The sequence below is a fragment of the Lepisosteus oculatus genome, chromosome 14 (assembly GCF_040954835.1).
Source record: "Lepisosteus oculatus isolate fLepOcu1 chromosome 14, fLepOcu1.hap2, whole genome shotgun sequence".
Lineage (NCBI taxonomy): Eukaryota > Metazoa > Chordata > Actinopteri > Semionotiformes > Lepisosteidae > Lepisosteus > Lepisosteus oculatus.
In genome coordinates this window covers 59,040,904-59,064,252 of record NC_090709.1, presented here as the reverse complement: position 1 = coordinate 59,064,252, position 23,349 = coordinate 59,040,904, and the positions used below count along the sequence as shown (strand labels likewise).

Genomic DNA, 23,349 nt, shown 5'->3' with positions numbered 1-23,349 from the left:
AGTTTTATCTATATCTATATCTATATCTAGTTTTTCAAAGGTCTTAAAAAAATGTTTATCGCAATTGTGAAAGTTAGAGAAGGTGTACCAGCGCGTGCCTTTATATCGCCAGCTTCAGTCTCGCCTGTAGCTGCGAGAAGGTTAAAAGCGTACAAGTGATCTGTCTTTCGTCAAAATAATTGCTGGAGCAGCAGGACGTAGAGTACCATCCAGCAGCTGTAGATGGTGCTCGGGTAAGCGCTAATTCTGTTTTCAGCACAGGGAGCAAGAATGAGCTCAGTCCGGCTCCCAGCAGAATCCATTCTGGTTTGGTTGCTGTCAGACTGTGCATCTGAGGCTTTTTGGATCGCAACGTGAAAAAAAATGAACAAAAAACAATTGCTCACATCGTGTTACTTCCTCCAGAAGAAGGGAAGATATCACTTTAAAAAATCAGAACTGAATATTTGGATCCGGGGCCTCATACTTATCAAATTATTAAAATAATAATTATTTAACTATCAGATTGTGTTTCTGCAACATTTCATGCACAGTATGCCGTATTCAACAATAAAACAACAGTCACAACGAGGCCTTTACACCCAGTCTGGGGTATTTTCCCCTTTTATATTTTTGCCACTTTATATCGAACCTGTTATACTCCCAGAAGTGCGCAGTAGCTTATACTTAATACAAATATACAATTCAACGCTGGTATAAACAGATGTCTGCCTTTGTAAGCATTTGTTTAAAAAATAAGTTCACAATATGTTAAAAACACAAAAAGCACAAACTTAATAATACAACGATACAAAATCAAATCCAAATCATAAAGCCAATTAAGTACCTATCCTTTAAAAACAGAGAACACCTTTATATCTAAAATAAAAATGTGACATTTGTATCTACTTTTGAATTACTGTACAAAGCAGACAGAGTAGTCCCTGAATTCAAAGATCAGATCTTGGCCAAAACAAGACAATCAGACATGAGCTGAATTCGGAACAAGAGCCTCTGCTTCGTCGTTTATTGAGCTTTTGATCAAAGTCTGAGTGAAAAAAGATCAGCTATTTTAACAAAATACACAAAGGGCACCTTCCTTCAAGCCGGAGTCAAACTGGTGACCTAAGGATTCCCTCTTGTTTCAACTACAGTCCTCCACTCTACCAACTGAGTTATCAACAGATGTCAGGAGCTGCTCTCTGGCACATACTGCCCAATGTAGTGAAATGTTCCGGATGATTTAAATCCCAGATTGACATCGTTTCCAACTCGTTTCCTTAGTCTTGTTTACCTTGAATTTAAGCCACAAACCAGGATTCTACTGTATAAACTTCCGGAGATATTACAAAATGTTTGATGGAGCATCAATCATTCCAGGCGGAAATTGACTCCTTTTTCTTTCTCGAGGGATCATATTAAACATTTAATTTGGATCGAGAAGAGGATCACCATGAGACACAAAACAAACAGTTTCATTCTGTCTTTATTAGAATCTGTATCACAGCTAATGCATGTAAATCCTTTAGTATGCGAGAGTGAGAGTTCAGTTATGCCAGGGAGTGTGAGAAAAGAGAACTGAAATTTAGTAAATTAATATTTAAATAGAGTGTAAATCTTCAAAGTGTCACTGCAAAATTATTACAGGGGTCTACCAGCTGCCGGACGTACTTGTTTTGGGACTATTTCCAATAAGTACCGCATTAGTAGTTGTGTGTCCTTACTGGTATCTTTTAAACATTCAGTTATATACAAACGGGACAGAGACACAGTAATAATCCGATTTTAACGTGTCCTGCATTTTAACTTACTGAACAGATAAATTGAAATGTTCTGATTCAGAGCCCCTGCAGTTCGTGCTAATTAGAACCACAACAATACTCCTGAGTCCTGACCACCACACTGAGCAAAGGTTCAACTGAACTCTGACTTTGTTCAGCACAACTTGTTGTTGCAGTTGAGCTCAGAGCTGGAGATGATCTCCATATTCTACCACACTAACTAGTCCTAAACGTAGTACACACTTTTTTAAAACAATTTAAAATATTACACAAAGGCTGTAAAGCACACTCTAAATCAATCCGAATATTTGATTTCCGTGATCCGTTTAGGCAACATTAGGCAACGTGGTGCTTCTCCAGCAAAGCATTTCTCAGTTTTGTGAACTACTGGTGCTTTTAACACCCCAACTTACATACCTCGTCAGGATGGCCGAGTGGTCTAAGGCGCCAGACTCAAGGACTCCTGTCTTTCCATTGCTTGGGTGTTCTGGTCTCTGAATAGAGGCGTGGGTTCAAATCCCACTCCTGACAGCTTTTCCCTCTCTTGCATTTTTCCTGTCTTCTTGTGCTCGCTGACAACGACAGAAAGAAGAAAACGGAGAAACCGGCTTGCGGGCACATGATGGGCAGGGAAATGCTTCGTGAACACTTCAATGTGATTAGCAGAAAGTCAAATAGGCTTCGATTTCTCCCTTAGGAACTGTTTGGGGTGCCTGTAATCGAGTAAAGATTTACGGTCAAGGTATGCATTCAAAGGTGAAAGACCGAAATATAAATCCAGAAGAAGATGTATTAAAACATATTGTTTTCCTTGCGGTTTCCCCTGTATTTCATTAAATGTGGCATTGTGAAATCAGCCTGTAGCCCTACGGAATGCAGCCACTCTCCCGGTGACAGCGGCAGGAGCCGAGAGGATTAAATCAGAGCTCGAACAGAGAGTTAAAAAAATATGGGCAACTAGAACATAGATCATAGAACATTTTTATTAAACTTTCCTATCTGCTCGGCCTTACTGAAGTATTTTAGCTGCATTTTAGCTTCTATTTATATACTTTACAGTAGATAGTGTTTAGTAAGAGAAGAGAGATACAAGCGCTAAACCCCCACAATAACCAAACCTTAACTAAAGCAGGAAGATCTGTTGCTTTAGCAAATTTCATGCAGTTTATTTCTGACACAAGACATAACAAGCTTGTGTATTTATGACAAAAAAGCAGGGCAGCAATTTATATCGGCCTTGAAATTGATATTGTTAAAAAGTGAGTTAAATGCAGATATAGTAAATATATGTTCTCATATAATGGTGTGTTTTTTTGTCTAAAAATCCTTCATGAATGGTTTAACAGACACCTTGCATAATTAAAAAAAATATATATTTACGAATATTAACCTTTTATACAGTAAAGTTTTGTTGTGAACATGAGCCCTGTTTATCGATATTACCAACACAGTTCTGGATTTTATTCTGCCTTCCTATGGACATTGGAATTTTCTTTCACACAACAGCTCCCATGTCTGGTAGCTTATTAGCGCCAGGGAGAAAAAGAACATTGTTGGCTTTTAAATGAGAAACCATTTGCGTTTATACAAAATCACAATGCGTTGTCCCAGACATTGGGACATCCTCTGTTTAAACACCTGTCATTTTCTCTAATATTGGCTCCTGTGCTTCGGTCCATTTGAGAGAGAAGACACTGAAAAAGTCTTGTGAAAGTGGATTTTGCACCTGCGCCAGTGCTGTAGTGGTATCATACAGACACCCATACAAATCCATCACACGTTGGAAGCTCTGGAAGGCAACGTAAAATATTGCTCTGTCCGTTGGTGGATTAGGTATGCATGATACATTTCAAAGTAAAATGCAATGTAAAAAGATCAAATTTGATTCAAAATCGATTAATGTAAAAACCGATAAAGCTCATGTTTTTTATCTAGTTTTATCTATATCTATATCTATATCTAGTTTTTCAAAGGTCTTAAAAAAATGTTTATCGCAATTGTGAAAGTTAGAGAAGGTGTACCAGCGCGTGCCTTTATATCGCCAGCTTCAGTCTCGCCTGTAGCTGCGAGAAGGTTAAAAGCGTACAAGTGATCTGTCTTTCGTCAAAATAATTGCTGGAGCAGCAGGACGTAGAGTACCATCCAGCAGCTGTAGATGGTGCTCGGGTAAGCGCTAATTCTGTTTTCAGCACAGGGAGCAAGAATGAGCTCAGTCCGGCTCCCAGCAGAATCCATTCTGGTTTGGTTGCTGTCAGACTGTGCATCTGAGGCTTTTTGGATCGCAACGTGAAAAAAAATGAACAAAAAACAATTGCTCACATCGTGTTACTTCCTCCAGAAGAAGGGAAGATATCACTTTAAAAAATCAGAACTGAATATTTGGATCCGGGGCCTCATACTTATCAAATTATTAAAATAATAATTATTTAACTATCAGATTGTGTTTCTGCAACATTTCATGCACAGTATGCCGTATTCAACAATAAAACAACAGTCACAACGAGGCCTTTACACCCAGTCTGGGGTATTTTCCCCTTTTATATTTTTGCCACTTTATATCGAACCTGTTATACTCCCAGAAGTGCGCAGTAGCTTATACTTAATACAAATATACAATTCAACGCTGGTATAAACAGATGTCTGCCTTTGTAAGCATTTGTTTAAAAAATAAGTTCACAATATGTTAAAAACACAAAAAGCACAAACTTAATAATACAACGATACAAAATCAAATCCAAATCATAAAGCCAATTAAGTACCTATCCTTTAAAAACAGAGAACACCTTTATATCTAAAATAAAAATGTGACATTTGTATCTACTTTTGAATTACTGTACAAAGCAGACAGAGTAGTCCCTGAATTCAAAGATCAGATCTTGGCCAAAACAAGACAATCAGACATGAGCTGAATTCGGAACAAGAGCCTCTGCTTCGTCGTTTATTGAGCTTTTGATCAAAGTCTGAGTGAAAAAAGATCAGCTATTTTAACAAAATACACAAAGGGCACCTTCCTTCAAGCCGGAGTCAAACTGGTGACCTAAGGATTCCCTCTTGTTTCAACTACAGTCCTCCACTCTACCAACTGAGTTATCAACAGATGTCAGGAGCTGCTCTCTGGCACATACTGCCCAATGTAGTGAAATGTTCCGGATGATTTAAATCCCAGATTGACATCGTTTCCAACTCGTTTCCTTAGTCTTGTTTACCTTGAATTTAAGCCACAAACCAGGATTCTACTGTATAAACTTCCGGAGATATTACAAAATGTTTGATGGAGCATCAATCATTCCAGGCGGAAATTGACTCCTTTTTCTTTCTCGAGGGATCATATTAAACATTTAATTTGGATCGAGAAGAGGATCACCATGAGACACAAAACAAACAGTTTCATTCTGTCTTTATTAGAATCTGTATCACAGCTAATGCATGTAAATCCTTTAGTATGCGAGAGTGAGAGTTCAGTTATGCCAGGGAGTGTGAGAAAAGAGAACTGAAATTTAGTAAATTAATATTTAAATAGAGTGTAAATCTTCAAAGTGTCACTGCAAAATTATTACAGGGGTCTACCAGCTGCCGGACGTACTTGTTTTGGGACTATTTCCAATAAGTACCGCATTAGTAGTTGTGTGTCCTTACTGGTATCTTTTAAACATTCAGTTATATACAAACGGGACAGAGACACAGTAATAATCCGATTTTAACGTGTCCTGCATTTTAACTTACTGAACAGATAAATTGAAATGTTCTGATTCAGAGCCCCTGCAGTTCGTGCTAATTAGAACCACAACAATACTCCTGAGTCCTGACCACCACACTGAGCAAAGGTTCAACTGAACTCTGACTTTGTTCAGCACAACTTGTTGTTGCAGTTGAGCTCAGAGCTGGAGATGATCTCCATATTCTACCACACTAACTAGTCCTAAACGTAGTACACACTTTTTTAAAACAATTTAAAATATTACACAAAGGCTGTAAAGCACACTCTAAATCAATCCGAATATTTGATTTCCGTGATCCGTTTAGGCAACATTAGGCAACGTGGTGCTTCTCCAGCAAAGCATTTCTCAGTTTTGTGAACTACTGGTGCTTTTAACACCCCAACTTACATACCTCGTCAGGATGGCCGAGTGGTCTAAGGCGCCAGACTCAAGGACTCCTGTCTTTCCATTGCTTGGGTGTTCTGGTCTCTGAATAGAGGCGTGGGTTCAAATCCCACTCCTGACAGCTTTTCCCTCTCTTGCATTTTTCCTGTCTTCTTGTGCTCGCTGACAACGACAGAAAGAAGAAAACGGAGAAACCGGCTTGCGGGCACATGATGGGCAGGGAAATGCTTCGTGAACACTTCAATGTGATTAGCAGAAAGTCAAATAGGCTTCGATTTCTCCCTTAGGAACTGTTTGGGGTGCCTGTAATCGAGTAAAGATTTACGGTCAAGGTATGCATTCAAAGGTGAAAGACCGAAATATAAATCCAGAAGAAGATGTATTAAAACATATTGTTTTCCTTGCGGTTTCCCCTGTATTTCATTAAATGTGGCATTGTGAAATCAGCCTGTAGCCCTACGGAATGCAGCCACTCTCCCGGTGACAGCGGCAGGAGCCGAGAGGATTAAATCAGAGCTCGAACAGAGAGTTAAAAAAATATGGGCAACTAGAACATAGATCATAGAACATTTTTATTAAACTTTCCTATCTGCTCGGCCTTACTGAAGTATTTTAGCTGCATTTTAGCTTCTATTTATATACTTTACAGTAGATAGTGTTTAGTAAGAGAAGAGAGATACAAGCGCTAAACCCCCACAATAACCAAACCTTAACTAAAGCAGGAAGATCTGTTGCTTTAGCAAATTTCATGCAGTTTATTTCTGACACAAGACATAACAAGCTTGTGTATTTATGACAAAAAAGCAGGGCAGCAATTTATATCGGCCTTGAAATTGATATTGTTAAAAAGTGAGTTAAATGCAGATATAGTAAATATATGTTCTCATATAATGGTGTGTTTTTTTGTCTAAAAATCCTTCATGAATGGTTTAACAGACACCTTGCATAATTAAAAAAAATATATATTTACGAATATTAACCTTTTATACAGTAAAGTTTTGTTGTGAACATGAGCCCTGTTTATCGATATTACCAACACAGTTCTGGATTTTATTCTGCCTTCCTATGGACATTGGAATTTTCTTTCACACAACAGCTCCCATGTCTGGTAGCTTATTAGCGCCAGGGAGAAAAAGAACATTGTTGGCTTTTAAATGAGAAACCATTTGCGTTTATACAAAATCACAATGCGTTGTCCCAGACATTGGGACATCCTCTGTTTAAACACCTGTCATTTTCTCTAATATTGGCTCCTGTGCTTCGGTCCATTTGAGAGAGAAGACACTGAAAAAGTCTTGTGAAAGTGGATTTTGCACCTGCGCCAGTGCTGTAGTGGTATCATACAGACACCCATACAAATCCATCACACGTTGGAAGCTCTGGAAGGCAACGTAAAATATTGCTCTGTCCGTTGGTGGATTAGGTATGCATGATACATTTCAAAGTAAAATGCAATGTAAAAAGATCAAATTTGATTCAAAATCGATTAATGTAAAAACCGATAAAGCTCATGTTTTTTATCTAGTTTTATCTATATCTATATCTATATCTAGTTTTTCAAAGGTCTTAAAAAAATGTTTATCGCAATTGTGAAAGTTAGAGAAGGTGTACCAGCGCGTGCCTTTATATCGCCAGCTTCAGTCTCGCCTGTAGCTGCGAGAAGGTTAAAAGCGTACAAGTGATCTGTCTTTCGTCAAAATAATTGCTGGAGCAGCAGGACGTAGAGTACCATCCAGCAGCTGTAGATGGTGCTCGGGTAAGCGCTAATTCTGTTTTCAGCACAGGGAGCAAGAATGAGCTCAGTCCGGCTCCCAGCAGAATCCATTCTGGTTTGGTTGCTGTCAGACTGTGCATCTGAGGCTTTTTGGATCGCAACGTGAAAAAAAATGAACAAAAAACAATTGCTCACATCGTGTTACTTCCTCCAGAAGAAGGGAAGATATCACTTTAAAAAATCAGAACTGAATATTTGGATCCGGGGCCTCATACTTATCAAATTATTAAAATAATAATTATTTAACTATCAGATTGTGTTTCTGCAACATTTCATGCACAGTATGCCGTATTCAACAATAAAACAACAGTCACAACGAGGCCTTTACACCCAGTCTGGGGTATTTTCCCCTTTTATATTTTTGCCACTTTATATCGAACCTGTTATACTCCCAGAAGTGCGCAGTAGCTTATACTTAATACAAATATACAATTCAACGCTGGTATAAACAGATGTCTGCCTTTGTAAGCATTTGTTTAAAAAATAAGTTCACAATATGTTAAAAACACAAAAAGCACAAACTTAATAATACAACGATACAAAATCAAATCCAAATCATAAAGCCAATTAAGTACCTATCCTTTAAAAACAGAGAACACCTTTATATCTAAAATAAAAATGTGACATTTGTATCTACTTTTGAATTACTGTACAAAGCAGACAGAGTAGTCCCTGAATTCAAAGATCAGATCTTGGCCAAAACAAGACAATCAGACATGAGCTGAATTCGGAACAAGAGCCTCTGCTTCGTCGTTTATTGAGCTTTTGATCAAAGTCTGAGTGAAAAAAGATCAGCTATTTTAACAAAATACACAAAGGGCACCTTCCTTCAAGCCGGAGTCAAACTGGTGACCTAAGGATTCCCTCTTGTTTCAACTACAGTCCTCCACTCTACCAACTGAGTTATCAACAGATGTCAGGAGCTGCTCTCTGGCACATACTGCCCAATGTAGTGAAATGTTCCGGATGATTTAAATCCCAGATTGACATCGTTTCCAACTCGTTTCCTTAGTCTTGTTTACCTTGAATTTAAGCCACAAACCAGGATTCTACTGTATAAACTTCCGGAGATATTACAAAATGTTTGATGGAGCATCAATCATTCCAGGCGGAAATTGACTCCTTTTTCTTTCTCGAGGGATCATATTAAACATTTAATTTGGATCGAGAAGAGGATCACCATGAGACACAAAACAAACAGTTTCATTCTGTCTTTATTAGAATCTGTATCACAGCTAATGCATGTAAATCCTTTAGTATGCGAGAGTGAGAGTTCAGTTATGCCAGGGAGTGTGAGAAAAGAGAACTGAAATTTAGTAAATTAATATTTAAATAGAGTGTAAATCTTCAAAGTGTCACTGCAAAATTATTACAGGGGTCTACCAGCTGCCGGACGTACTTGTTTTGGGACTATTTCCAATAAGTACCGCATTAGTAGTTGTGTGTCCTTACTGGTATCTTTTAAACATTCAGTTATATACAAACGGGACAGAGACACAGTAATAATCCGATTTTAACGTGTCCTGCATTTTAACTTACTGAACAGATAAATTGAAATGTTCTGATTCAGAGCCCCTGCAGTTCGTGCTAATTAGAACCACAACAATACTCCTGAGTCCTGACCACCACACTGAGCAAAGGTTCAACTGAACTCTGACTTTGTTCAGCACAACTTGTTGTTGCAGTTGAGCTCAGAGCTGGAGATGATCTCCATATTCTACCACACTAACTAGTCCTAAACGTAGTACACACTTTTTTAAAACAATTTAAAATATTACACAAAGGCTGTAAAGCACACTCTAAATCAATCCGAATATTTGATTTCCGTGATCCGTTTAGGCAACATTAGGCAACGTGGTGCTTCTCCAGCAAAGCATTTCTCAGTTTTGTGAACTACTGGTGCTTTTAACACCCCAACTTACATACCTCGTCAGGATGGCTGAGTGGTCTAAGGCGCCAGACTCAAGGACTCCTGTCTTTCCATTGCTTGGGTGTTCTGGTCTCTGAATAGAGGCGTGGGTTCAAATCCCACTCCTGACAGCTTTTCCCTCTCTTGCATTTTTCCTGTCTTCTTGTGCTCGCTGACAACGACAGAAAGAAGAAAACGGAGAAACCGGCTTGCGGGCACATGATGGGCAGGGAAATGCTTCGTGAACACTTCAATGTGATTAGCAGAAAGTCAAATAGGCTTCGATTTCTCCCTTAGGAACTGTTTGGGGTGCCTGTAATCGAGTAAAGATTTACGGTCAAGGTATGCATTCAAAGGTGAAAGACCGAAATATAAATCCAGAAGAAGATGTATTAAAACATATTGTTTTCCTTGCGGTTTCCCCTGTATTTCATTAAATGTGGCATTGTGAAATCAGCCTGTAGCCCTACGGAATGCAGCCACTCTCCCGGTGACAGCGGCAGGAGCCGAGAGGATTAAATCAGAGCTCGAACAGAGAGTTAAAAAAATATGGGCAACTAGAACATAGATCATAGAACATTTTTATTAAACTTTCCTATCTGCTCGGCCTTACTGAAGTATTTTAGCTGCATTTTAGCTTCTATTTATATACTTTACAGTAGATAGTGTTTAGTAAGAGAAGAGAGATACAAGCGCTAAACCCCCACAATAACCAAACCTTAACTAAAGCAGGAAGATCTGTTGCTTTAGCAAATTTCATGCAGTTTATTTCTGACACAAGACATAACAAGCTTGTGTATTTATGACAAAAAAGCAGGGCAGCAATTTATATCGGCCTTGAAATTGATATTGTTAAAAAGTGAGTTAAATGCAGATATAGTAAATATATGTTCTCATATAATGGTGTGTTTTTTTGTCTAAAAATCCTTCATGAATGGTTTAACAGACACCTTGCATAATTAAAAAAAATATATATTTACGAATATTAACCTTTTATACAGTAAAGTTTTGTTGTGAACATGAGCCCTGTTTATCGATATTACCAACACAGTTCTGGATTTTATTCTGCCTTCCTATGGACATTGGAATTTTCTTTCACACAACAGCTCCCATGTCTGGTAGCTTATTAGCGCCAGGGAGAAAAAGAACATTGTTGGCTTTTAAATGAGAAACCATTTGCGTTTATACAAAATCACAATGCGTTGTCCCAGACATTGGGACATCCTCTGTTTAAACACCTGTCATTTTCTCTAATATTGGCTCCTGTGCTTCGGTCCATTTGAGAGAGAAGACACTGAAAAAGTCTTGTGAAAGTGGATTTTGCACCTGCGCCAGTGCTGTAGTGGTATCATACAGACACCCATACAAATCCATCACACGTTGGAAGCTCTGGAAGGCAACGTAAAATATTGCTCTGTCCGTTGGTGGATTAGGTATGCATGATACATTTCAAAGTAAAATGCAATGTAAAAAGATCAAATTTGATTCAAAATCGATTAATGTAAAAACCGATAAAGCTCATGTTTTTTATCTAGTTTTATCTATATCTATATCTATATCTAGTTTTTCAAAGGTCTTAAAAAAATGTTTATCGCAATTGTGAAAGTTAGAGAAGGTGTACCAGCGCGTGCCTTTATATCGCCAGCTTCAGTCTCGCCTGTAGCTGCGAGAAGGTTAAAAGCGTACAAGTGATCTGTCTTTCGTCAAAATAATTGCTGGAGCAGCAGGACGTAGAGTACCATCCAGCAGCTGTAGATGGTGCTCGGGTAAGCGCTAATTCTGTTTTCAGCACAGGGAGCAAGAATGAGCTCAGTCCGGCTCCCAGCAGAATCCATTCTGGTTTGGTTGCTGTCAGACTGTGCATCTGAGGCTTTTTGGATCGCAACGTGAAAAAAAATGAACAAAAAACAATTGCTCACATCGTGTTACTTCCTCCAGAAGAAGGGAAGATATCACTTTAAAAAATCAGAACTGAATATTTGGATCCGGGGCCTCATACTTATCAAATTATTAAAATAATAATTATTTAACTATCAGATTGTGTTTCTGCAACATTTCATGCACAGTATGCCGTATTCAACAATAAAACAACAGTCACAACGAGGCCTTTACACCCAGTCTGGGGTATTTTCCCCTTTTATATTTTTGCCACTTTATATCGAACCTGTTATACTCCCAGAAGTGCGCAGTAGCTTATACTTAATACAAATATACAATTCAACGCTGGTATAAACAGATGTCTGCCTTTGTAAGCATTTGTTTAAAAAATAAGTTCACAATATGTTAAAAACACAAAAAGCACAAACTTAATAATACAACGATACAAAATCAAATCCAAATCATAAAGCCAATTAAGTACCTATCCTTTAAAAACAGAGAACACCTTTATATCTAAAATAAAAATGTGACATTTGTATCTACTTTTGAATTACTGTACAAAGCAGACAGAGTAGTCCCTGAATTCAAAGATCAGATCTTGGCCAAAACAAGACAATCAGACATGAGCTGAATTCGGAACAAGAGCCTCTGCTTCGTCGTTTATTGAGCTTTTGATCAAAGTCTGAGTGAAAAAAGATCAGCTATTTTAACAAAATACACAAAGGGCACCTTCCTTCAAGCCGGAGTCAAACTGGTGACCTAAGGATTCCCTCTTGTTTCAACTACAGTCCTCCACTCTACCAACTGAGTTATCAACAGATGTCAGGAGCTGCTCTCTGGCACATACTGCCCAATGTAGTGAAATGTTCCGGATGATTTAAATCCCAGATTGACATCGTTTCCAACTCGTTTCCTTAGTCTTGTTTACCTTGAATTTAAGCCACAAACCAGGATTCTACTGTATAAACTTCCGGAGATATTACAAAATGTTTGATGGAGCATCAATCATTCCAGGCGGAAATTGACTCCTTTTTCTTTCTCGAGGGATCATATTAAACATTTAATTTGGATCGAGAAGAGGATCACCATGAGACACAAAACAAACAGTTTCATTCTGTCTTTATTAGAATCTGTATCACAGCTAATGCATGTAAATCCTTTAGTATGCGAGAGTGAGAGTTCAGTTATGCCAGGGAGTGTGAGAAAAGAGAACTGAAATTTAGTAAATTAATATTTAAATAGAGTGTAAATCTTCAAAGTGTCACTGCAAAATTATTACAGGGGTCTACCAGCTGCCGGACGTACTTGTTTTGGGACTATTTCCAATAAGTACCGCATTAGTAGTTGTGTGTCCTTACTGGTATCTTTTAAACATTCAGTTATATACAAACGGGACAGAGACACAGTAATAATCCGATTTTAACGTGTCCTGCATTTTAACTTACTGAACAGATAAATTGAAATGTTCTGATTCAGAGCCCCTGCAGTTCGTGCTAATTAGAACCACAACAATACTCCTGAGTCCTGACCACCACACTGAGCAAAGGTTCAACTGAACTCTGACTTTGTTCAGCACAACTTGTTGTTGCAGTTGAGCTCAGAGCTGGAGATGATCTCCATATTCTACCACACTAACTAGTCCTAAACGTAGTACACACTTTTTTAAAACAATTTAAAATATTACACAAAGGCTGTAAAGCACACTCTAAATCGATCCGAATATTTGATTTCCGTGATCCGTTTAGGCAACATTAGGCAACGTGGTGCTTCTCCAGCAAAGCATTTCTCAGTTTTGTGAACTACTGGTGCTTTTAACACCCCAACTTACATACCTCGTCAGGATGGCTGAGTGGTCTAAGGCGCCAGGCTCAAGGACTCCTGTCTTTCCATTGCTTGGGTGTTCTGGTCTCTGAATAGAGGCGTGGGTTCAAATCCCACTCCTGACAGCTTTTCCCTCTCTTGCATTTTTCCTGTCTTGTGCTCGCTGACAACGACAGAAAGAAGAAAACGGAGAAACCGGCTTGCGGGCACATGATGGGCAGGGAAATGCTTCGTGAACACTTCAATGTGATTAGCAGAAAGTCAAATAGGCTTCGATTTCTCCCTTAGGAACTGTTTGGGGTGCCTGTAATCGAGTAAAGATTTACGGTCAAGGTATGCATTCAAAGGTGAAAGACCGAAATATAAATCCAGAAGAAGATGTATTAAAACATATTGTTTTCCTTGCGGTTTCCCCTGTATTTCATTAAATGTGGCATTGTGAAATCAGCCTGTAGCCCTACGGAATGCAGCCACTCTCCCGGTGACAGCGGCAGGAGCCGAGAGGATTAAATCAGAGCTCGAACAGAGAGTTTAAAATATATGGGCAACTAGAACATAGATCATAGAACATTTTTATTAAACTTTCCTTTGTGCTCGGCCTTACTGAAGTATTTTAGCTGCATTTTAGCTTCTATTTATATACTTTACAGTAGATAGTGTTTAGTAAGAGAAGAGAGATACAAGCGCTAAACCCCCACAATAACCAAACCTTAACTAAAGCAGGAAGATCAGTTTCTGCTCGAGACAGCCGTTTTCTGAACTGTAAATCTCCAACACTGGCTGGAGACGCTGTGTGTCCGGACTCAGAGGTTGTATAAGAAAAGACTCGGAGAGCTGCAGGCGCGGCTCATTGCTCTGCGCTCCCCGTGCGGAATGCGCGTGTCCTCCCTCCTTCATTACCTTCATACACTCCTCTCAAACCACAGCAAACTCCTGAAATATTTTGGTGAACAGATACTGGGTCTTTCTTTCCGAGATATCATAGGCAGAAACAATAAACACGGTGAAAACAGGAAGGTATTCTGATCGTATAGAGAAATGCGCAAAAATACATTTCCTAAAATCCAATAAAATCTAGTTACATTCTGATGCTATTTTGATGTATCTGAATAGTTTTGGCACAGTTGTTACAGCAAAGAGACAAATAAACTTTTTTTAATTTCATTCGAGCTGTAGTTTTGAAAATAATTTTTCAATTCTCTAAATAATACAAACACAAACACCCGTTGTAAGCGTCTGACCATTGATATTCTTGAATTATAAGACCGTACACACGCTGGCAGGCAGTTCAGCGAATATGATGCCCCTGCAGGGGCCGAATATTAGACAGACGTATACATACAGTCATCGTGTGGAGTTTATTCCTCCTCTTCCGCAGTCTTTGCCTCTTTTCACATTTGCGCTTAATTGTCGATTTTTTGTATAGAACACCGAATATCTTGAGGAAGCCTGTCAAGCGAAGACTGATGGATTATTGAGGTGCAAACACTGGTTCAAAATCAACACCCTCTGCTATTGCCGTTGTTTCTTTGATAATTTCTTCAAATTCCTCATCTGACCTTCAATATCGAGGGATATTGAGCATAATACCATACAAATTGTAACTTTCTTTTGATTGCCAGTTTTATTAAAATGCTATCCCCTTATTTATTTAGTTATTTTAGATGTTTGGCAAGGCGTAATATCCCCCCTCTCACCCTCAGCTAAAATATTTTAAAAGTACAACAACATTACATTATATTGAACAGCGTTTATGTTAACATTTATATTCAAATTAAGGTAAATATACGAAAATATTAAAATAGAACTCCGGCGATCTGTTGTTTTTGCTTGACAAGTTCTCGAACAATTTTGCATTGTTTTTTAAATTACTTTAGCTGAAGATGCAACGGGAGCATAAGTGAATTCTCCCTCCCTCACTGGAACATATAATTCTATGGGTGAATACTAACTGCTTGCAAGTTGCCAATGTCGGTAATTATTGGAAATTCCCGGTAATGTTGACTCTGGTACTCAATTGTTTACTACTCCAAATATCAAAATAGTTCAGGTTTTGCGGAACAATTAAATTTTTGCGGTGATGATGTTAACTATAGGAAGAAGAGCGTCCCTGGGTGGGATCAAAAAACCCACCTGGGGATTAATAGCCGAAAACGCTAACCGATTGCACCACAGAAATGCTTACACCTTGCTTTTTTTCATTTACATACTTTTGGTGAACAAAAAAAATCGCTCGCATTTCATCTTTCGCAAGCTGTATGATTTAAAAAAAACAAGTTGTTCTGCAAAGGAAATGAATAAACGCATTAAACCAAATCAAGACCCCTTTCAGTGTCCCAAATTACATGTTCTGTAAAACAAGACAGGAAAAAAAGGTACCGCTGGAATTCGGACCCAGGATTTCCTCTTTATGAAACAGGTCTTTTAACCAGCTTTACCACAGCACTGGCAGAATACTATTCTTATATAGGTGGGTACCCACCCTCAAACCTTTGTTCTCTCGCTATTTTACCTTTGCCTACTGCCCTGTCTCTCTCACACCTGAAGAAGGCTCCACGGGCGAAACGTTGTGTTCTCGTTCTTCTTTTTTTCAGCATGGAATAAACCTATTACCTATTCTTATACAGCCTCTTGGACACACCGCTCTGAGACATCTGAGGTCGATGTGCGCTGAGCCTGGTCGCCGAGCAAAATCATGCCCAAGGTGGGTGGCTATTGTGACGAGGTGGCCGAGTGGTTAAGGCGATGGACTGCTAATCCATTGTGCTTTGCACGCGTGGGTTCGAATCCCATCCTCGTCGGTTTATGTTTTCGACTTGTGATCCGTTTCTAAGTCGGACTTGCTTTCTTTAGCTACTGTAGTAGAGCAGTAATATTTCTAGCGTTGGCTGAACATGGCTTACAGCAGTAGCTGACAGATATAGTCTCTTAATATTTAGGTTAAATGTATGCTTTGTACTGCTTTCACCTGATATTAATAGTAGTCCTGATGAACGATTTAGGGACATGGCGCATCTTGAAAATGTTCTTGTTAATTTCAGTTTGGAAAAGATGCACTCACCAGAAGCAGAAACTGGTCGTATCTGCAAAATGCGCAATGCAATAGCAATGTCTTGCTATGAGTCCTTACCTGTTACAGGAGGCGTTGTAGGACTTTTTTAGTTCAGAAAAAGCTATCAATTCATCTTACATTTCTACTCCATCAATATTAGCAATGCTATCTTTACTAAGCTCTAAATATAGCTCTAAATAAATGCAAATTTTAAAATACATTTTAAAATAAATGCTATTCCATATGTTGTAACTTTGTGGTATTTAGAAATTTTATCTGAGGATGCAAGGGAAAGTATTATACAACTGTGAAAGAGGCTTGTATTTTAATACAATTTTCGATCAAAAGAAAACCAAAGTCCCTATGATATTACCGTCAATATCTCTTGATATCAACGTTCAGTTGAAAGATTTGAAGAAACTCTCAAACAAGCAACTGCAGTAGCAGAGAGTTTTGATTTAAACCGATGCTTGCAGCTCAATACTCCATTCATCCTTGAAAGAAGCAAAGACAGGGATATTTTGAGTGTCTCCATGATCCTCTTCTTAATCCAAAAGAAAGGTTTTATATGATCCTGATCCCACTAGAAAAAGGGTCAATTTCAGCCTGCACTGATGTCCCTTCAAACGTTTTATAAGAACTCTGGACGTTTATACAGTGGAAGCCTGGTCCATTTCTTCTTCTGAACGAGACTATGGGAGTGAGTATTTTGACGTCGAACTGGGATTTAAATAGAGGAACACTACACTACATTGGGCTACACGTGTGACAAAGCGTTTGCTTTCCGACCTCTCGATAGCTCAATTGCTAGATCTTAAGACTATAGACAAAAACAGTGGGTATTTCTTATGTCCCTGGTTTGAATCCAGCTCGAAGGATGGTGTTTTCTTGTTCCTTAATCAAAAAGTGAAAATTGTGAATTTCTCTTTCACTTTGACGTTCACCCGAAAGCTCAGTATATAAAGAAGTAAAGGCTCCTGTTCTGGATCCTAATCCTAATCCTCACGTCTGATTGTTTTGCTTAGACCTTTAAAATGTACACTGTGGACTGTTTGCTCTTCCTAACACAATTAAAAAGCCGCCGACAAACTTATCGATCGGGATATTCTTCGTGTGTGAATTTTAGGGAGACTCATAAACCCTTTGTCTGTTTTAAAGATACATTATTTTAAACCAGACATAATGAAAGACGTAGTAACTAGACACACATACAAGACACATGAATAGTAGCGGCTCTGACTGCAATACAAACGCCAAAGGCGCAATGGATAACGTGTCTGATTACGGATCAGAAGACTTTAGGTTTGTACTCCTTCCTGGTTCGTGAAGAAGCCTTTAAACCTCACTACTCAACACTGACATCGTAGGGTGTGCGGTCCTACACAACCTTACTATCGACTGGATGAGTCTTCTGTTCAATCTCCGATTCTTTCCGCACATTCCTGCTATTTCACCACCGTTATTGTAGGATAACAGCCACAGACACGAGAAGATATACTATTCCGAACAAATGTCTTAAAAACTCACGTTGAAAAAGGTGACAATACGTTTTTGTTTCTTTAACTTAACTTTACTTTTGCCTGTAAAGTTCACATTATTTTCTGTAGCCGCAAATCCCCAATATTTCTGCTGTCTCCCGAGAAACACAAGCGTGGAGTCAAATCATATTAAATGACACAACACATCTATTAATTTAACACCCAGATGTGACAGAACACATGTAAGACTTACACACAGCTTTTAATATGCTCTAGTGAATTTGCAGGTGTCCTGGGGAGGGAAGAGAACTGATATTAAGGAAATACATATTTAAAGGGGATGTAAGTCTTAAATGTGTTTTGTCACATCTGGGTGTTAACTGAATAATTTTTTAGCATTATTTATTGTGTTTTGACTCTATACTTGTGTTTCTCAGGAGACAGCAGAAATATTGATGTTTACATTTCTATTCACATTCCCGGTGATATTGACTGAGGTAATGCAGAAGCATGTTCTCTATAACAATAAACGGTGCGAGAAGACAGGAAGAAAGGCACCGCTAGGATTTGAACCCAGGATCTCCTGTTTACTAGACAGGCGCTTTAACCAACTAAGCCACGGCGCCGGCAGAATTCTCCTCTTTAACTGCGACTTGGACACACCGCTCTGAGACACCTGCGTTCACTAAGCGCTGAGTCGGCTGGCTGAGCACGTTGCCTCCTTTACATTCAATAGGAGCCCCGACACTAAGAGAAACGTATAGAAATGGGTTTTATCCGGAACTTTGCGTTGTTCTGTTCATGCTGACTACACGCTTTAGATATGTCATTTACTGCAAGCGTTGCTTTTCCAGGTTTTTCTGAAATTCCTCGCATTTGAGCCAGCACTAAAATATTTCATTCCCGTCGCTGAATACATCGTGGAAACGGTATTTGCAACGGAACGCTGTCACACATGAAACCTCTTTGTTATTCGGTTCTGAAGTTTGAAAATGAAAATAAAACGGGGGTCACCTCATAGGCTTGAAAGAAGTCCAAGCAGCATAAAAACCCGAGAATTCTCACAAATTGCATTGTGCTGCACCTTTCTCCTGCTGCTGTTATAAATCTGCCTTAAACATTTGAATGCATACCTTACTGCTGCTAATCACATTCACGTGTTTACGAAGCTTTTTTCTGTCCGTTATGTTTTTGCTAAGCAATTTCTCCGTTTTCCTCGTACTGTGATTGTCAGCGAGCACAACAAGACTGAAACAGTGTAAAGGCAGGTAAAGAAGACAGGGTAAAACGCCTGTGAAGACACGAAGCTGTGAATTTGCTGTTTTAAACCGCTCGACTATCCTGAAAAAAATGTGTGCTGATTGCACCAGTCGCATCCGATTTTCTGTAACTTTAGGACGATTGATACGACTGGACAAACACAATTTGTGGCGTTTAGCATGACATGGAAAACGGTACCGCAGCATTCGGGCCCGGACCACCAGACTCAGTTTTTACCCCCGCACTATCAAACTATTAAACTCCCAGCCTCTCTCACTCTCTCCTCACCTCTCACCTATGACCTGAACCTCACAGTGCCTTCTTTCTTACCAAAGACCCAAATACACATTGAAAATCTACCTCTACCATACATGTCAAAAGCTCACTCCCCATCATTTCTATCCCTTTATTTCATTCTTTTGATGCATGTTTTTGCACATAACCTGTTACATTTTTATTGTTTTGCACACTGCCTGTTGTTGTTTTTTGCACATCGGCTGTTGTCTCTGTCTTTCTTTTGTTATACAATTGTATTGTTGTTGTGTTTTTTTCTTTGTACTACTTATGTCCGAGAGCTAGCTAAATAGCCTTTCGTTATACCATATACCTGTGTATGAGTATAATGACAATAAACTTGAACTTGACATAGTCTTGCAGGCAGTATATTATTTTATCGTTTACTCGTATAAAAAAGCATGGTCTTCTCGTTCCTAAGTCAGATTTTTAGTGCTTTCGAACGTTACTTCCAACCTGGACTGACAGCTCACCCGATCTGTTTGTGATCAGACCATGGAGTCGGGGGCTGTACCAAGCGCACGTTCCTTCCCAATGCTGAGACGATCATTCGGAAGATGGGTGTGAAGAGAGATAAGCTTTGTCGACTAAAAGATCAAGGCAGGATATGCAAGAATACTAATCACTGGCGACAGTTATGTTCTCTTACTATTGAGATCCCTACATTGCGAGTTCTTTTAAGACTTTGAAACTGAAGGAAAGCGGTGACAAATGAAACAGGCACGGGTGGGGCTTGAACCCACGCTCTTCGGTTTACGAGACCGACGCCTTACCTCTTGGCCACCGCGCCTTCGAGCAAGCATGGGAATAAGGTTGTTCAAATTATTTTTTTCTGAATCAGGTTTACATCGCCAAATGTAAACTGGAGGCAGCAACAACAATAAAAGGGATACTTGTCCTTAAACTCGGACGTGATGTTCTGCAGACATGTGCACAATGTCCTGTTTTCTTGCAGTGTAGACATTTTGCTGTTCACGCTCCGCATTCATCTGCTTTGTGCATGTCAGCCGTCCCCTGTTCTTCTATTTCTCTAGCATGACTGCGTCCTGCTGCTCGGGTTTTGTTTGTAAAGTTTGAGCGAGCGCCCCGTTCAGTGTCACTTTGTCACTGTGGTCAGAAAGCATTCTTGATTCTGCTTGAGCTGCTTCATGAATTCTAGCGACTGTAAGAGCTCTTTCTAAAGTCAGCCCTTCCTCCTGCAGCAATTTATAGTCTCTTATGTGCACATTTTTCCACAAGTTGATCTCTTAACACGTCAGTTTCCAATACTCCAAAGTCACAAGATTTAGCCAGTTCTCTTAGTGCAGTCACAAAAGCATCAAAAGATTCGTCCTGAGACTAAGTTCTCTGCCTAAATTTATGCCGTTTCTCCGCGGTGTAAAGGAAGCGTCTAAAGCAGCTACAGTCTTTTTCTCCAGGGAGGTTGGCGAAAATCCGCTGCACGGGAGCCCCGATACAGTGCAGTAATGTAGCACGTCTCACGGCATCCTGAGCTTCTGTAGATCCACTGGCTATTTAAAAAAAAATGTACGACTCCATCCATATCTTGTATTCCGTATACAAATCCGGGGCTCCGAGGTTCAGTAGAAGCGGTGGAAAAAGCTGGGCATAAGCAAACCTTCTCGGCGTGGCTGCCATATCTTCCATGGCGCAAGCTAAACGAAAAGTCCGAAAATTCAGAAGTTCGTTTCTACCAGCAAGGGAACTAAAATCTGCAGTGTTCTGCTCGCTTTGAGTCCGTCAAGCACCCATCTCTCGTCGCCTTCAATGTTGTGTATCTTAATAAAGAGACGTTTTTATATTATTTTAACTATTTTATTAACTACACAGATCACGCCCTTACACCATATATTCCTGCCTTCTACTCTCTCGTTCTGTTGTCTGGCGATGTTTACTCACTATACTACATTTAGCATGACTTCTTGATGCAGTTGAGCTCAAAGCTGGAGATGATCTCCATATTCTACCGCACTATCTAGTCCGAAACGTAGTACACAGTACATACTTTTTTAAGTGAAGTCAGGTTGTTAAAAAATTAAACCAGCGCCCTGTCACAGAAACGTACCCCCAGTCTCCCGCGCAAAAAGCGGGGGTACTCAGCACTATACTAAAGAGGAGCGCTTGTCTGCAGCTGAGCGTCAGCTCTGTTTACTGTCAGCAGTCATTTCCTCATTTCCAAAGACTTTTTCACCTGCTCTCAGCTTTTAAAGACAGTCATAAACGCTCAAGAAGTAATTCATGTCAGTTGGAAGTCTGTTTCTGTTGTCTCAGCTCTTGATAAAGAAAAGCCGTGCGTGGGAGACTCCCTCTCTGAAGAAGTTTGCTGTCACCCTGCGAGGGAGAAGAGCCATCAATCACCGAGGCAACCACTGAGACAGTTAACATTAAACACGTGAAATGCGAGATGTTGTGATTTTTTTCCCGCTTAAGGCTTCTATCGTTTCTACTCTAACGAGAAAGACCTCTTTATTAGAAGTGAGATTTTAACAAACGTCTCCAGGGTTAACTGCGACCTGAATGCAACGCCTAAGACCATAGCAGCGCTCAATAAAAATGATCAGAAACCGAAAGCGCTTCCTATCCGGATCAGTATATTCCGATACCACTGGTTCTACCAGAGAAATAAGAAAACCCGAACTCAAAGCACTGTGTTGCCATTACGGGTACTCTGTCTGCAGCTGCTTTAAGATCTACTCACACCGTGTTGCCATTAAGGCTACCTAGTTAAAAAAAACTTATCGTCACCTTTTTGAACGTGATTATTAGACACCCGTTAAATCTCCACCGAGGTTTCTTGAGAGATCGTTCAGCGAGCGAGTAATAAAAAACTACGTCGCTTCCAACCTCTGCTTTCACTGTAAACTCGGACGTGATGTTCTGCAGATGTGCAGTGTGCCTTTCCTCTTGTCGTATTCAAGAGTACTCACTGTGTGAGCTCCTCACTGCGTGTTCTGTACTCTACTGTGATTTAATTTAGATGATTACGTGGAGTAGAGTGACAAGATCTACTTGAACATTTTCGGTTTGTGAAATGAAACACTAAATACACTACTGTAAATACAAGTAATGGACATTTAAAATAACCACAGTACAGCTAGAAGAGTGAAAGATAAAAGACTATTTAGAATGACATTCACAATAGACTTAAGAACAGCACCACTGCCCGCACAGGGACTTGAACCCTGGGCCCTCAGATTAAAAGTCTGATGCTCTAACGACTGAGCTATCCGGGCTCTGAAAGCAAGTCGACACTGTCGGGATCCTCGCAAGTTACGTGTCTCTTGTGCCGAAGAGCAGTCATACCTGACCCGTCTGGAATGACCACTGACAGACTTTATCCAGAAGCGACGGCACCACTCCCAGTAGAATGAGTGAGAAATACAGCATGACATGGGTAGTTAAGCGGCTCCCACAATCCATCTTTCCTCACATTACTGATTTTTTTCAATAGCATTTTGACCTTTTTTCACATTCAGATTTTTTTTCTCATTTAATAAAATCTTTTAATCAACAACATTAAAAATAAAACAAATGGAATGTTTTTTGGAACAATGATTAAAAAAAAATATTTCAATGCCTTGGTTGTATACGTGTGCACACCCTTTATATAGGGAGTTGCAACAGTGCTTAAATTTAAAGAGCATTTCTGTAGAGAAAACAGCCTTGATGTTTAGCTTAGGGAGCCTGTCTTTTCGAAATTCTATTTCTTAACATCTTCCACAGCCTCCCGACAGACTAACAAATATTTTTTGGAGAAATTGGCTCACACACAGGAAGACACTAACGTTTATTTACGTGAGAGTATGTGAATAACACTTTAACCGAAAAAGTTTGTAATTGTGATTTTGTTAAAATTCAATAAATCGTCTATCAACAGTTAGAATTTATTAAGAAATTGTTTTATTTAATAAACTATAAGACAATTCAGAGAGTTTATAGGTCATATCCGTCGCTTATGTTCTTTTAACTCTAGAGTTCAGGATCCAAACCCAGCTGCGGACGATTGTGTTTCTTGAATCT

The 23,349-nt window shown here is 39.4% G+C and overlaps 8 non-coding genes across 8 annotated transcripts; 5 read left to right on the top strand and 3 right to left on the bottom strand.

Moving 5' to 3' along the window:
* Positions 1–2,180: 2,180 nt before the first annotated feature.
* trnal-caa (transfer RNA leucine (anticodon CAA)) lies at positions 2,181–2,291 on the top strand. The gene is made up of 2 exons: positions 2,181–2,218; positions 2,246–2,291. It is a non-coding gene; the product is annotated as a tRNA-Leu (tRNA).
* A 3,582-nt stretch (positions 2,292–5,873) lies between these two features.
* Positions 5,874–5,984, top strand: trnal-caa (transfer RNA leucine (anticodon CAA)). The gene is made up of 2 exons: positions 5,874–5,911; positions 5,939–5,984. It is a non-coding gene; the product is annotated as a tRNA-Leu (tRNA).
* Positions 5,985–9,566: 3,582 nt separating this feature from the next.
* trnal-caa (transfer RNA leucine (anticodon CAA)) lies at positions 9,567–9,677 on the top strand. Its single transcript has 2 exons — positions 9,567–9,604; positions 9,632–9,677. It is a non-coding gene; the product is annotated as a tRNA-Leu (tRNA).
* A 3,582-nt stretch (positions 9,678–13,259) lies between these two features.
* Positions 13,260–13,370, top strand: trnal-caa (transfer RNA leucine (anticodon CAA)). Its single transcript has 2 exons — positions 13,260–13,297; positions 13,325–13,370. It is a non-coding gene; the product is annotated as a tRNA-Leu (tRNA).
* Positions 13,371–15,964: 2,594 nt separating this feature from the next.
* On the top strand, positions 15,965–16,046 carry trnas-gcu (transfer RNA serine (anticodon GCU)). The gene has a single exon. It is a non-coding gene; the product is annotated as a tRNA-Ser (tRNA).
* A 2,281-nt stretch (positions 16,047–18,327) lies between these two features.
* trnat-agu (transfer RNA threonine (anticodon AGU)) lies at positions 18,328–18,401 on the bottom strand. Its single transcript has one exon. It is a non-coding gene; the product is annotated as a tRNA-Thr (tRNA).
* Positions 18,402–20,047: 1,646 nt separating this feature from the next.
* trnat-cgu (transfer RNA threonine (anticodon CGU)) lies at positions 20,048–20,119 on the bottom strand. Its single transcript has one exon. It is a non-coding gene; the product is annotated as a tRNA-Thr (tRNA).
* Positions 20,120–22,489: 2,370 nt separating this feature from the next.
* Positions 22,490–22,562, bottom strand: trnak-uuu (transfer RNA lysine (anticodon UUU)). Its single transcript has one exon. It is a non-coding gene; the product is annotated as a tRNA-Lys (tRNA).
* Between the last annotated feature and the right edge of the window lie 787 nt (positions 22,563–23,349).